Source organism: Vanellus vanellus (assembly GCF_965231255.1).
Source record: "Vanellus vanellus genome assembly, chromosome: 21".
NCBI lineage: Eukaryota > Metazoa > Chordata > Aves > Charadriiformes > Charadriidae > Vanellus > Vanellus vanellus.
The window spans coordinates 9,322,988-9,337,812 of NC_138926.1; the positions used below are offsets into that span (position 1 = coordinate 9,322,988).

Consider the following 14,825-nt stretch of genomic DNA (forward strand, 5'->3'; position numbering starts at 1 on the left):
GGCCGCCCGGGGGTGGCGGGCCTGGAAGCTTCAAACTGCCCGCTGCGGCAGGCTGCCGATCCGCTGGAGGCGAGCCGGCTCCGGGCAGCCTCCGGCAGTTACCCGAGAGCTGACGGTACGCAAGAGGGGAAGAAGGCGGGCACCCCCGTCAGGCGCAGACGCCGGGCGCCTCCGCAGCTCGTCAGAGCTGCCCCGGAGTCTCCCCCGTCACCCCCACCGCCCTGTCCCCCCCCGCAGAGGCTGGCCCTCGCGCCGGCGCAGCGGCCGGTGCCCCCGGAGCTGGGGAGCGCCGTCCCCCCTCGAAGTGCCTGACCCCGGGGAGCGCTGCGGGGACCGGGCTGCGCAACCGGTTTATTTTGTGCTGTGCCACACAAATCTCTGCAGCTTTTAAGCCAAAGCCGTGTTTTGGGGATTACCGCCCCGACAGGCCCGGCAACGGCCCGCGCCGCCGCGGGCGCCTCTTCACCATGGCAACGGCTCCCGGGCGGATGGGCGGATGGGCGGGCCAATCACAGCGCGGGTGCCGCGCTCCGATTGGTCGGATCGCCTCGTCGGCGTGGGGCGCGGCGGCGATTTCCGGCGAGGCCGGGCCAATGGAGCGGGGTCTCCCTGGGAGGAGTGCGGACGGCGACCAATGGGTGCGCGGCATAGGCGGGCCGTGGTGGGCGCTCCGGAAGCGGAAGGGGCCGGAGAAAAATGGCGCCCAGTTCGAAGGCGGAGCGGAGCGGAGCGTCCCTGAGAGAAGCGGGGCCGGGCCGGCCCCGGCCCCGCGGTACCGCCGCGAGCACGTGGTGGGGCATCTGGAGCGCGTCGAGGTGAGCGGGAGGCCCGAAGGCGCCTCGAGGAGGGCCCCTGAGGGAGGCTGGGGGAGCGGGGGGCCTGAGCGGGGGGCACTGTAGGCTCGGAGCAGGGGTGGCTGGGCCCGGCTCCCCGTGGAGTGCCTTCGGCGTGTGGGGCTTGGGGTGCGGGGCTGGTGGTGCCGGAGAAATAAAGGCCGAAAGGGCGATAGTGAAGCGGCGCCCGGGCCGTGCTGGCGCTGCCCTGCAGCGCGGCGGGGTCGGGCCCTCCCCAAGAGTGTCTGTGGGCCCTGGGGGTGGCGGGCTGTAGGGTGGCTGCGCTCGGCCCGGCCCTCAGCGTGGCCCGCGGGAGCTGCCGAGGGGGTGAGGAAGCAGAGAGGGTGAGCCGGTTCGGGGCCCGAGACGGAGAGCAGGTCTTCTGCCCCTGGAGCTGGAAAGCAGGCTCCCGGGGCTGGTTTGGGGGTTCAGAAACAGGCGGAGTTGTGTGGCTTTGGGCTGAGGAGCAGGGGTCCAGTCCTGCGTTTTTGGGGCTTGAGAACGGGCCCAGCAGGTGAGGCTTGGGGCTCAGAAGCAGGCACTAAATGAGCTGGTTTGGGGTTTGAGAGCAGACTCCAGTCTGGCTGGTTTTGCAGGGGCCGGGGGGGGGGGGGGGGGGGGCAGGAAGAGAGGGGCGAGAGGGCGTTGGGGGTTGTGGGGAAAAGCACGGGGTGGGCAAGGTGCGTGGTGGACCCTCCCCGCAGGTGGGGGTCTGGGGCTTCAATTAGCCAGAGCTTGGCAAGCAGGAGCTGGAGTGAGATGGGATGTTCTCTGTCCGGAGCGTGCATTAGCCAGAGGCAAGACTCCTGGCAGCGGTAATGAGCAGGAGCTGCAGTTAGCCGGAGCGTGTGTTGGCTGGAGCACCCGCCTGCCAAACTGCGCTCCCCCACAGGGCTGAAGAGCGGCCGGGTGCAGGCTGGGCTGTCCCGAGCGAGGAGCTCCGGGCAGAGGGGAGGCGAGCGGTCCTTCTGCCGGCGGGGAGCCCGGCCTCTTGCTGGGGGGGTTAAATCCCTGCCAGGCCCCTGTCTGGGCCCCGCTCCCGAGGGCAGAGGTGGGGTGGGGGTCCCCCGGCTTGTGCCCGTTGTCTGGCTGTGACAAAGAGGGTCATTTCTTGCCTCCTCTTTTCCCAGTGTCCCCTTGTGCGTCCCGGGAAGAAAATCCTGCGGGGTTGATTCCGCCGGCTGCTCAGGTAACGGCAGGCGTGGGGCTGGGGGAACGGGGAGAAACGTTTGCGAGTGCAGGGGCGCTACAGGTGCTCCACGTCAAACGGGCAGAAAAGGCAAATTTGCTGCCAGCGCAGAAAAGCTCATGCAGGGTTGCAGTGAACAGAGCGCGCCTCCTTCCCGAATTGGTGCCTGGGTAGTTAGGAATGTCTTCCTCTGGGGTGAAAGAGCCAACTTCCCTCTCGGATAAATTAAGAGCTGCCCGATACCTTCTTTAGGGTCCGGTGTTTCTCGTCTGTTTGCTCATGCTAATTTTATGGGCAAGTTGGAAATAGCCTTTTCTCTTTCCCTGCGTAACTGAATTGTTAGGAGTCTGTGGTGTGAGCATGGTTAATTTTGGAGCACCTAGGTGCCAGTGGAAATGTAATGAATGAAACGCGATGGAAACTGACGTTTTGCTTGATTTTTACTTAACTTTTTTTTTTTTTTTTTTTTCTTCGAGTGTTGATGGCATGTTGTCCTGTGGCTCTTGACCGTCTGGAGAACGGGCCTGGAAGAAATCATTGCTTTTTCGGAAGGAGGCGGTTCAGCGGGATGGTGGGTTGCTGTACCCTGTAACAAAAACGTTCACCTTGGGCCGTCTAGGGTGAGGAAACCTTGGCTGTACGTAGGCTTGAGAAAACGCACCTGTCCGTGTCTGTCACCTACGTGCAGCCGGGAAGGTGGCTCTAGTGCAACTGAAGCTGCCGGTGAGTCAACGAAAAGCAGGGTTGTCTGAAAAATGCAAGAGTTCTTGTGGCCTGCCCCAAGAAGCGTCCCAAAGGTGATGCCAAGTACTTTTTCCTCCGCTCAGCTGTCGTCTTGGCAAACCTTCAGGGAAGAAGGCAGCTTGAGATTCCTCCCCAGCTTTACACTAAAGGTCATTTTCCTCTCTCGGCAGATTGCCTTTCTCTGCGGTCGCCCTTTCGTCTGCCGTGACGGTACGGGACAGAGGGAAAGGATCCAGAGTGGTCTGCCAGGACGAGGTACGTCTCCCATGTGCGTCTGCCTTTTTCCTAAGGTGCTTGTTGTGTGGGCTTTGAAGCTAACGTGATGGATGTGCCGACTCTCCTCCTGTAGTTTTTCAATGAAATATTTGAACACGAATACTAAAAATAAGGTGTGTTCCGGAGCACGTTGCGCTTGCTTCCCTCCGCTTATTTTCTCCTCCCGCAAGCCTGATCTTTTTCTGTGTGCTTACCGTTAACTGGCACTGTGCAAACAATGTTGTACTAAAAGAGGGAAGAAAGCGTTCGTAAGGGTTCAGATGTTCCGAAGAAAGACTTTGTTTTCATGGTAAAAGCTTTATGCTTTTTCAGTCTGCAAGTTTTTAAAATACCTTCCAGTAGTACTGGAAAACTTTACTGCGATACTAGTCTCCGTACGAAAAGCAGTTGAGGTCAGAGAAGAGAGAGGGGCAAAGCGGGGTGGCTTCTGCGTGTTTTCCAGGCTGTGCCAAGAAGCATTATAGCCTTGTAACTGGTGACAGTGAGTCCCGATGTGGTTTTGGTGACAAGAAGGGTTCCAAGGTTTTCGGCAACGAGGCTATGCGTGCTCTCCGCTCTGCTCTCCGCTCTGCTCTCCGCTCTGCTCTCCGCTCTGCTCTCCGCTCTGCTCTCCGCTCTGCTCTCCGCTCTGCTCTCCGCTCTGCTCTCCGCTCTGCTCTCCGCTCTGCTCTCCGCTCTGCTTTTTTTTTTAAACCAAGTCCACTTCCTTCCCAAGGCCCAAGAACAGCCCATCTTCCAAATTTGGAGGCATCGCCGGTCTTTGGTTCTCCGTCGTAACAGGCGAGGCATCATAAAAACACGTTCTTCTCCATGTTCAGCACAGCCGAAAGCGTCAGCCCATCTGCTGGTCCTTTTTGGTAGCCTTATGGATTGTGGGAGCGGGGATTTGATTTCTCCCCTTCCTGCCCCCCCCCCCCCCCCCCGAGTAAAACCATATGGGGGATTTTTTATCTTGCTGATTTTTCTATCCCAAATTAAATTTTAAAAAAGGTTACGATCGTAGAATTTACAAACGGATTTGCGTTGTTTAAACTGCAACTACTAAATGGCCGTAGCATACAATCTGTTAGGTGTGCTTTGGCAATGAGGTATTTGTTCTGAGGCTTTAAAAACAGGGCCGTTTTTTAAATTACATTTAAACGTTTAACAAAGGAAATGTTTAAAACCAAATGTTTAAACAAAGGAAACGTTTAAAAAGAGGCAACTGAATGTCAGCAGGGTTTTATTGGCAATCTTGAGACGGAGTGCTCTGAAGTTCTTGAATGCTGTCTGGCTGTCAGCGGCGCCTTTCCCCGGCAGTTCAGCAGCATCTCTCCTGGGCAGGGCAGCCGGCCAGACGTCCCCGCTAATCGTGCAGCACCCACCCCTCCCCCGAGTCAAATTATAGCTGTGTATTTTGGAGACGGATGGTTTAATGGTATGGATTGACAGCTGGGCAAGTTCATTTGGTGCCAAAGGAAAGTCAAATACTGTTATAAGTATTTTTATTGGAGAGAGAGATCTCTCTAAGCATACGTGCACCTCTTCAGCATGGAGTGAAGGACTGAGCTTTGTTGGTTCTTGTTCATTGCCCTCTTCAGAGTTTTACCCTTCCCTTTTGGCTGTACTGACCCAGCAAGGTGTGCAGCAGCGGCGGCGGTGGCGCGAGGGCTGTAGCTGTTTGAGGGGGTCCGTCACGTCGATTGTGGTCACGGCCCAGCTCTGTGCGGCAGCCTGGCAGGGGGATGTCCCCGTGGGCAGCGGCAGCGCCATGAGGAAGGGAGGAGGCGTTCCCCAGGGCCAGCCCGAGGGTTTACTGTTGTGCTCAGAATGGCACCAATTAGTCTTAATGCTGACTGGAAGAGTTGCAGTCGCTCTGGCTTTGAAAGGCCGCGCTGTATTTCACGCTGAGCTGCTTCCCTGGAGTCCTCCTGTAGCTCAGCTGCTGTCCCGTCCCTCGGTGTGAGGGAATTCCTCTGCTTTCTTCTGTGCTCTTTGTTAATCTGCTGAAACATAATTGGGGCTTTTTGTGTTTCAGGTGTCTCGCTGTACGGGCCTAGCGACGCTCAGTAGACCCCCCTGCCCAGGTTTGCCTGCCGGAGGTTGAGCGCCCCGAGGGGACGGGACCAGCCCTGGGTGCAGTGGCTTTGTGCCTTCTTTTGCGGGGGGGGGGGGGTGGGAATAAAAAGGGGTGTGCATGTCTGTGTGTGTGTGATGATGTCATTTGGGGCAGCCCAAGGTCCCTGGGGACAACGACGATGACGACATGGCGGAGGAGCAGGTGAGTGGGGGCTGGGGGGGTCACGCAGGGGTCGCCCCACAAGAGGCCGATCGCAGCCCCAAAACGTCTGCAAATTCGTGGGGGAGATGAAAAAACCTTGAAAGCTGTAAATATGGGCACGAGGCATTGAAATAGGGCAAACCCTCTCCTTTTACTGTCTATTGATAAATGCCTCTTTGTTTCTGTATCGCGAAGGAGTTCAAAATAAAAACCCACTCTAAAAAAAATCTGCTCTATTACATCAAGGATTTCAGACTCTCAAAAGATGCGTCCCACAGCCCATTTCTGGCTTTATCGTTCTCTCGCTGCCTGACTCTCCCCTTCCCTCCTCTTTCTTTGCTGTGTCTGTCCCCTTCAGCTCGTGGAGGTTTTGTGGTGTTTCCCAGGTTTGTCTTTACCCTGGGTGTATCTCTGTCTGTGTCTGTGTAAAGAGATAGCAAGTGAAATGTCTATGCTCGGTAAGGTTTTTGAAAGGCTTTCTTTGCGTTTTTGTAGAAAGCGTTTAAAAACTCTCCCCTCCCTTGTAATCTCCCTGGAAGACGTAAAAGCAGTTTGAAAAGCTGCTGCCTGCGGCCCGGAGCTGGACAGTGCTTGGTGTGAGTGCCAAATAGCCCAGAGCAATGTTGTTCTTTTGACAAAGAAATGGTTTCCATGGAAACTTTTAAATACACCCAAGATGATGTATAAGTTTCTATCCAATCTGCCTCTGGAACGTTTGTATTGATAGGTTGCAGAAACACATTTTTAAAAAGAATTTACTTAAATGTCTTTGGCAATTGTTCTTTTTGAGAAAAGCAAACAGTTCTGCATAGTGCTTTGCGGTATTTAGTTAATAAGATTCTTGAGCTAAGGGAGGGCAAAGGGGTATGCAATAAACCCAGGTTTGACTGGTAAGGGTTTGGCGGGGCAGGGGAGGTCAGGAGAATCGAAAACCACAAACCGCACCTCCTCTAAATCACCCCAAAGTCGGCTGGGCCTGACGCCCCGCCTCGGCCCCGCCTCCCGCCCGCCTCGTTTCGGCCCCGCCTCCCGGCCCGCCTCGGCCCCGCCTCCCGGCCCGCCTCGGCCCCGCCTCCCGGCCCGCCTCGGCCCCGCCTCCCGGCCCGCCTCGGCCCCGCCTCCCGGCCCGCCTCGGCCCCGCCTCACGCCTCGTTTCGGCCCCGCCTTCTGCCCGCCTCGGCCCCGCCTCCCGGCCCCGCCTCACGCCTCGTTTCGGCCCCGCCTCGGCCCCGCCTTCTGCCCGCCTCGGCCCCGCCTCCCGGCCCCCCTCGGCCCCGCCTTCTGCCCGCCTCGGCCCCGCCTCACGCCTCGTTTCGGCCCCGCCTCCCGGCCCCCCTCGGCCCCGCCTCACTCCTCGTTTCGGCCCCGCCTCCCGGCCCCCCTCGGCCCCGCCTTCTGCCCGCCTCGGCCCCGCCTCACGCCTCGTTTCGGCCCCGCCTTCTGCCCGCCTCGGCCCCGCCTCACGCCTCGTTTCGGCCCCGCCTCCCGGCCCCCCTCGGCCCCGCCTTCTGCCCGCCTCGGCCCCGCCTCACGCCTCGTTTCGGCCCCGCCTTCTGCCCGCCTCGGCCCCGCCTCCCGGCCCGCCTCGGCCCCGCCTCGGCCGGGCCCGCCGCGTTCTCGCTCGTGCCGCCCCCTCGTGGCCGAAGCGCGGTATCGCAGCGCCGGCCGCGCACGGGCGGCCGCGGGGCGCCATCCCCGGCGGCGGGTCTTTTCCGGGGGCACCGCGGAGGCGAGCGAGCCCCTTCGCCGTTGCGGGGGTGTCTCCTGGCCGCTGGCCGCCCGGGGGTGGCGGGCCTGGAAGCTTCAAACTGCCCGCTGCGGCAGGCTGCCGATCCGCTGGAGGCGAGCCGGCTCCGGGCAGCCTCCGGCAGTTACCCGAGAGCTGACGGTACGCAAGAGGGGAAGAAGGCGGGCACCCCCGTCAGGCGCAGACGCCGGGCGCCTCCGCAGCTCGTCAGAGCTGCCCCGGAGTCTCCCCCGTCACCCCCACCGCCCTGTCCCCCCCCGCAGAGGCTGGCCCTCGCGCCGGCGCAGCGGCCGGTGCCCCCGGAGCTGGGGAGCGCCGTCCCCCCTCGAAGTGCCTGACCCCGGGGAGCGCTGCGGGGACCGGGCTGCGCAACCGGTTTATTTTGTGCTGTGCCACACAAATCTCTGCAGCTTTTAAGCCAAAGCCGTGTTTTGGGGATTACCGCCCCGACAGGCCCGGCAACGGCCCGCGCCGCCGCGGGCGCCTCTTCACCATGGCAACGGCTCCCGGGCGGATGGGCGGATGGGCGGGCCAATCACAGCGCGGGTGCCGCGCTCCGATTGGTCGGATCGCCTCGTCGGCGTGGGGCGCGGCGGCGATTTCCGGCGAGGCCGGGCCAATGGAGCGGGGTCTCCCTGGGAGGAGTGCGGACGGCGACCAATGGGTGCGCGGCATAGGCGGGCCGTGGTGGGCGCTCCGGAAGCGGAAGGGGCCGGAGAAAAATGGCGCCCAGTTCGAAGGCGGAGCGGAGCGGAGCGTCCCTGAGAGAAGCGGGGCCGGGCCGGCCCCGGCCCCGCGGTACCGCCGCGAGCACGTGGTGGGGCATCTGGAGCGCGTCGAGGTGAGCGGGAGGCCCGAAGGCGCCTCGAGGAGGGCCCCTGAGGGAGGCTGGGGGAGCGGGGGGCCTGAGCGGGGGGCACTGTAGGCTCGGAGCAGGGGTGGCTGGGCCCGGCTCCCCGTGGAGTGCCTTCGGCGTGTGGGGCTTGGGGTGCGGGGCTGGTGGTGCCGGAGAAATAAAGGCCGAAAGGGCGATAGTGAAGCGGCGCCCGGGCCGTGCTGGCGCTGCCCTGCAGCGCGGCGGGGTCGGGCCCTCCCCAAGAGTGTCTGTGGGCCCTGGGGGTGGCGGGCTGTAGGGTGGCTGCGCTCGGCCCGGCCCTCAGCGTGGCCCGCGGGAGCTGCCGAGGGGGTGAGGAAGCAGAGAGGGTGAGCCGGTTCGGGGCCCGAGACGGAGAGCAGGTCTTCTGCCCCTGGAGCTGGAAAGCAGGCTCCCGGGGCTGGTTTGGGGGTTCAGAAACAGGCGGAGTTGTGTGGCTTTGGGCTGAGGAGCAGGGGTCCAGTCCTGCGTTTTTGGGGCTTGAGAACGGGCCCAGCAGGTGAGGCTTGGGGCTCAGAAGCAGGCACTAAATGAGCTGGTTTGGGGTTTGAGAGCAGACTCCAGTCTGGCTGGTTTTGCAGGGGCCGGGGGGGGGGGGGGGCAGGAAGAGAGGGGCGAGAGGGCGTTGGGGGTTGTGGGGAAAAGCACGGGGTGGGCAAGGTGCGTGGTGGACCCTCCCCGCAGGTGGGGGTCTGGGGCTTCAATTAGCCAGAGCTTGGCAAGCAGGAGCTGGAGTGAGATGGGATGTTCTCTGTCCGGAGCGTGCATTAGCCAGAGGCAAGACTCCTGGCAGCGGTAATGAGCAGGAGCTGCAGTTAGCCGGAGCGTGTGTTGGCTGGAGCACCCGCCTGCCAAACTGCGCTCCCCCACAGGGCTGAAGAGCGGCCGGGTGCAGGCTGGGCTGTCCCGAGCGAGGAGCTCCGGGCAGAGGGGAGGCGAGCGGTCCTTCTGCCGGCGGGGAGCCCGGCCTCTTGCTGGGGGGGTTAAATCCCTGCCAGGCCCCTGTCTGGGCCCCGCTCCCGAGGGCAGAGGTGGGGTGGGGGTCCCCCGGCTTGTGCCCGTTGTCTGGCTGTGACAAAGAGGGTCATTTCTTGCCTCCTCTTTTCCCAGTGTCCCCTTGTGCGTCCCGGGAAGAAAATCCTGCGGGGTTGATTCCGCCGGCTGCTCAGGTAACGGCAGGCGTGGGGCTGGGGGAACGGGGAGAAACGTTTGCGAGTGCAGGGGCGCTACAGGTGCTCCACGTCAAACGGGCAGAAAAGGCAAATTTGCTGCCAGCGCAGAAAAGCTCATGCAGGGTTGCAGTGAACAGAGCGCGCCTCCTTCCCGAATTGGTGCCTGGGTAGTTAGGAATGTCTTCCTCTGGGGTGAAAGAGCCAACTTCCCTCTCGGATAAATTAAGAGCTGCCCGATACCTTCTTTAGGGTCCGGTGTTTCTCGTCTGTTTGCTCATGCTAATTTTATGGGCAAGTTGGAAATAGCCTTTTCTCTTTCCCTGCGTAACTGAATTGTTAGGAGTCTGTGGTGTGAGCATGGTTAATTTTGGAGCACCTAGGTGCCAGTGGAAATGTAATGAATGAAACGCGATGGAAACTGACGTTTTGCTTGATTTTTACTTAACTTTTTTTTTTTTTTTTTTTCTTCGAGTGTTGATGGCATGTTGTCCTGTGGCTCTTGACCGTCTGGAGAACGGGCCTGGAAGAAATCATTGCTTTTTCGGAAGGAGGCGGTTCAGCGGGATGGTGGGTTGCTGTACCCTGTAACAAAAACGTTCACCTTGGGCCGTCTAGGGTGAGGAAACCTTGGCTGTACGTAGGCTTGAGAAAACGCACCTGTCCGTGTCTGTCACCTACGTGCAGCCGGGAAGGTGGCTCTAGTGCAACTGAAGCTGCCGGTGAGTCAACGAAAAGCAGGGTTGTCTGAAAAATGCAAGAGTTCTTGTGGCCTGCCCCAAGAAGCGTCCCAAAGGTGATGCCAAGTACTTTTTCCTCCGCTCAGCTGTCGTCTTGGCAAACCTTCAGGGAAGAAGGCAGCTTGAGATTCCTCCCCAGCTTTACACTAAAGGTCATTTTCCTCTCTCGGCAGATTGCCTTTCTCTGCGGTCGCCCTTTCGTCTGCCGTGACGGTACGGGACAGAGGGAAAGGATCCAGAGTGGTCTGCCAGGACGAGGTACGTCTCCCATGTGCGTCTGCCTTTTTCCTAAGGTGCTTGTTGTGTGGGCTTTGAAGCTAACGTGATGGATGTGCCGACTCTCCTCCTGTAGTTTTTCAATGAAATATTTGAACACGAATACTAAAAATAAGGTGTGTTCCGGAGCACGTTGCGCTTGCTTCCCTCCGCTTATTTTCTCCTCCCGCAAGCCTGATCTTTTTCTGTGTGCTTACCGTTAACTGGCACTGTGCAAACAATGTTGTACTAAAAGAGGGAAGAAAGCGTTCGTAAGGGTTCAGATGTTCCGAAGAAAGACTTTGTTTTCATGGTAAAAGCTTTATGCTTTTTCAGTCTGCAAGTTTTTAAAATACCTTCCAGTAGTACTGGAAAACTTTACTGCGATACTAGTCTCCGTACGAAAAGCAGTTGAGGTCAGAGAAGAGAGAGGGGCAAAGCGGGGTGGCTTCTGCGTGTTTTCCAGGCTGTGCCAAGAAGCATTATAGCCTTGTAACTGGTGACAGTGAGTCCCGATGTGGTTTTGGTGACAAGAAGGGTTCCAAGGTTTTCGGCAACGAGGCTATGCGTGCTCTCCGCTCTGCTCTCCGCTCTGCTCTCCGCTCTGCTCTCCGCTCTGCTCTCCGCTCTGCTCTCCGCTCTGCTCTCCGCTCTGCTCTCCGCTCTGCTCTCCGCTCTGCTCTCCGCTCTGCTCTCCGCTCTGCTCTCCGCTCTGCTCTCCGCTCTGCTTTTTTTTTTAAACCAAGTCCACTTCCTTCCCAAGGCCCAAGAACAGCCCATCTTCCAAATTTGGAGGCATCGCCGGTCTTTGGTTCTCCGTCGTAACAGGCGAGGCATCATAAAAACACGTTCTTCTCCATGTTCAGCACAGCCGAAAGCGTCAGCCCATCTGCTGGTCCTTTTTGGTAGCCTTATGGATTGTGGGAGCGGGGATTTGATTTCTCCCCTTCCTGCCCCCCCCCCCCCCCCCCCCGAGTAAAACCATATGGGGGATTTTTTATCTTGCTGATTTTTCTATCCCAAATTAAATTTTAAAAAAGGTTACGATCGTAGAATTTACAAACGGATTTGCGTTGTTTAAACTGCAACTACTAAATGGCCGTAGCATACAATCTGTTAGGTGTGCTTTGGCAATGAGGTATTTGTTCTGAGGCTTTAAAAACAGGGCCGTTTTTTAAATTACATTTAAACGTTTAACAAAGGAAATGTTTAAAACCAAATGTTTAAACAAAGGAAACGTTTAAAAAGAGGCAACTGAATGTCAGCAGGGTTTTATTGGCAATCTTGAGACGGAGTGCTCTGAAGTTCTTGAATGCTGTCTGGCTGTCAGCGGCGCCTTTCCCCGGCAGTTCAGCAGCATCTCTCCTGGGCAGGGCAGCCGGCCAGACGTCCCCGCTAATCGTGCAGCACCCACCCCTCCCCCGAGTCAAATTATAGCTGTGTATTTTGGAGACGGATGGTTTAATGGTATGGATTGACAGCTGGGCAAGTTCATTTGGTGCCAAAGGAAAGTCAAATACTGTTATAAGTATTTTTATTGGAGAGAGAGATCTCTCTAAGCATACGTGCACCTCTTCAGCATGGAGTGAAGGACTGAGCTTTGTTGGTTCTTGTTCATTGCCCTCTTCAGAGTTTTACCCTTCCCTTTTGGCTGTACTGACCCAGCAAGGTGTGCAGCAGCGGCGGCGGTGGCGCGAGGGCTGTAGCTGTTTGAGGGGGTCCGTCACGTCGATTGTGGTCACGGCCCAGCTCTGTGCGGCAGCCTGGCAGGGGGATGTCCCCGTGGGCAGCGGCAGCGCCATGAGGAAGGGAGGAGGCGTTCCCCAGGGCCAGCCCGAGGGTTTACTGTTGTGCTCAGAATGGCACCAATTAGTCTTAATGCTGACTGGAAGAGTTGCAGTCGCTCTGGCTTTGAAAGGCCGCGCTGTATTTCACGCTGAGCTGCTTCCCTGGAGTCCTCCTGTAGCTCAGCTGCTGTCCCGTCCCTCGGTGTGAGGGAATTCCTCTGCTTTCTTCTGTGCTCTTTGTTAATCTGCTGAAACATAATTGGGGCTTTTTGTGTTTCAGGTGTCTCGCTGTACGGGCCTAGCGACGCTCAGTAGACCCCCCTGCCCAGGTTTGCCTGCCGGAGGTTGAGCGCCCCGAGGGGACGGGACCAGCCCTGGGTGCAGTGGCTTTGTGCCTTCTTTTGCGGGGGGGGGGGGTGGGAATAAAAAGGGGTGTGCATGTCTGTGTGTGTGTGATGATGTCATTTGGGGCAGCCCAAGGTCCCTGGGGACAACGACGATGACGACATGGCGGAGGAGCAGGTGAGTGGGGGCTGGGGGGGTCATGCAGGGGTCGCCCCACAAGAGGCCGATCGCAGCCCCAAAACGTCTGCAAATTCGTGGGGGAGATGAAAAAACCTTGAAAGCTGTAAATATGGGCACGAGGCATTGAAATAGGGCAAACCCTCTCCTTTTACTGTCTATTGATAAATGCCTCTTTGTTTCTGTATCGCGAAGGAGTTCAAAATAAAAACCCACTCTAAAAAAAATCTGCTCTATTACATCAAGGATTTCAGACTCTCAAAAGATGCGTCCCACAGCCCATTTCTGGCTTTATCGTTCTCTCGCTGCCTGACTCTCCCCTTCCCTCCTCTTTCTTTGCTGTGTCTGTCCCCTTCAGCTCGTGGAGGTTTTGTGGTGTTTCCCAGGTTTGTCTTTACCCTGGGTGTATCTCTGTCTGTGTCTGTGTAAAGAGATAGCAAGTGAAATGTCTATGCTCGGTAAGGTTTTTGAAAGGCTTTCTTTGCGTTTTTGTAGAAAGCGTTTAAAAACTCTCCCCTCCCTTGTAATCTCCCTGGAAGACGTAAAAGCAGTTTGAAAAGCTGCTGCCTGCGGCCCGGAGCTGGACAGTGCTTGGTGTGAGTGCCAAATAGCCCAGAGCAATGTTGTTCTTTTGACAAAGAAATGGTTTCCATGGAAACTTTTAAATACACCCAAGATGATGTATAAGTTTCTATCCAATCTGCCTCTGGAACGTTTGTATTGATAGGTTGCAGAAACACATTTTTAAAAAGAATTTACTTAAATGTCTTTGGCAATTGTTCTTTTTGAGAAAAGCAAACAGTTCTGCATAGTGCTTTGCGGTATTTAGTTAATAAGATTCTTGAGCTAAGGGAGGGCAAAGGGGTATGCAATAAACCCAGGTTTGACTGGTAAGGGTTTGGCGGGGCAGGGGAGGTCAGGAGAATCGAAAACCACAAACCGCACCTCCTCTAAATCACCCCAAAGTCGGCTGGGCCTGACGCCCCGCCTCGGCCCCGCCTTCTGCCCGCCTCGTTTCGGCCCCGCCTCCCGGCCCGCCTCGGCCCCGCCTCCCGGCCCGCCTCGGCCCCGCCTCCCGGCCCGCCTCGGCCCCGCCTCCCGGCCCGCCTCGGCCCCGCCTCCCGGCCCGCCTCGGCCCCGCCTCACGCCTCGTTTCGGCCCCGCCTTCTGCCCGCCTCGGCCCCGCCTCCCGGCCCCGCCTCACGCCTCGTTTCGGCCCCGCCTTCTGCCCGCCTCGGCCCCGCCTCCCGGCCCCCCTCGGCCCCGCCTTCTGCCCGCCTCGGCCCCGCCTCACGCCTCGTTTCGGCCCCGCCTCCCGGCCCCCCTCGGCCCCGCCTCACTCCTCGTTTCGGCCCCGCCTCCCGGCCCCCCTCGGCCCCGCCTTCTGCCCGCCTCGGCCCCGCCTCACGCCTCGTTTCGGCCCCGCCTTCTGCCCGCCTCGGCCCCGCCTCACGCCTCGTTTCGGCCCCGCCTCCCGGCCCCCCTCGGCCCCGCCTTCTGCCCGCCTCGGCCCCGCCTCACGCCTCGTTTCGGCCCCGCCTTCTGCCCGCCTCGGCCCCGCCTCCCGGCCCGCCTCGGCCCCGCCTCGGCCGGGCCCGCCGCGTTCTCGCTCGTGCCGCCCCCTCGTGGCCGAAGCGCGGTATCGCAGCGCCGGCCGCGCACGGGCGGCCGCGGGGCGCCATCCCCGGCGGCGGGTCTTTTCCGGGGGCACCGCGGAGGCGAGCGAGCCCCTTCGCCGTTGCGGGGGTGTCTCCTGGCCGCTGGCCGCCCGGGGGTGGCGGGCCTGGAAGCTTCAAACTGCCCGCTGCGGCAGGCTGCCGATCCGCTGGAGGCGAGCCGGCTCCGGGCAGCCTCCGGCAGTTACCCGAGAGCTGACGGTACGCAAGAGGGGAAGAAGGCGGGCACCCCCGTCAGGCGCAGACGCCGGGCGCCTCCGCAGCTCGTCAGAGCTGCCCCGGAGTCTCCCCCGTCACCCCCACCGCCCTGTCCCCCCCCGCAGAGGCTGGCCCTCGCGCCGGCGCAGCGGCCGGTGCCCCCGGAGCTGGGGAGCGCCGTCCCCCCTCGAAGTGCCTGACCCCGGGGAGCGCTGCGGGGACCGGGCTGCGCAACCGGTTTATTTTGTGCTGTGCCACACAAATCTCTGCAGCTTTTAAGCCAAAGCCGTGTTTTGGGGATTACCGCCCCGACAGGCCCGGCAACGGCCCGCGCCGCCGCGGGCGCCTCTTCACCATGGCAACGGCTCCCGGGCGGATGGGCGGATGGGCGGGCCAATCACAGCGCGGGTGCCGCGCTCCGATTGGTCGGATCGCCTCGTCGGCGTGGGGCGCGGCGGCGATTTCCGGCGAGGCCGGGCCAATGGAGCGGGGTCTCCCTGGGAGGAGTGCGGACGGCGACCAATGGGTGCGCGGCATAGGCGGGCCGTGGTGGGC

At 60.0% G+C, this 14,825-nt stretch overlaps 2 long non-coding RNA genes across 3 annotated transcripts; both read left to right on the plus strand.

Moving 5' to 3' along the window:
- The first annotated feature begins 693 nt into the window (after nucleotides 1–693).
- LOC309680215 lies at nucleotides 694–6,272 on the plus strand. The gene is made up of 5 exons (XR_014269910.1): nucleotides 694–815; nucleotides 1,964–2,022; nucleotides 2,499–2,593; nucleotides 2,937–3,021; nucleotides 5,060–6,272. It is a non-coding gene; the product is annotated as an uncharacterized lncRNA (long non-coding RNA).
- A 1,496-nt stretch (nucleotides 6,273–7,768) lies between these two features.
- On the plus strand, nucleotides 7,769–13,366 carry LOC309680279. 2 transcript variants are annotated; one of them, XR_014269917.1, is made up of 6 exons: nucleotides 7,769–7,890; nucleotides 9,034–9,092; nucleotides 9,568–9,662; nucleotides 10,006–10,090; nucleotides 12,155–12,252; nucleotides 12,349–13,366. It is a non-coding gene; the product is annotated as an uncharacterized lncRNA (long non-coding RNA). The 2 variants fall into 2 exon arrangements; XR_014269918.1 differs by lacking the exon at nucleotides 12,349–13,366 and having other exon boundaries at nucleotides 12,155–12,341.
- The last annotated feature ends 1,459 nt before the right edge of the window (nucleotides 13,367–14,825 follow it).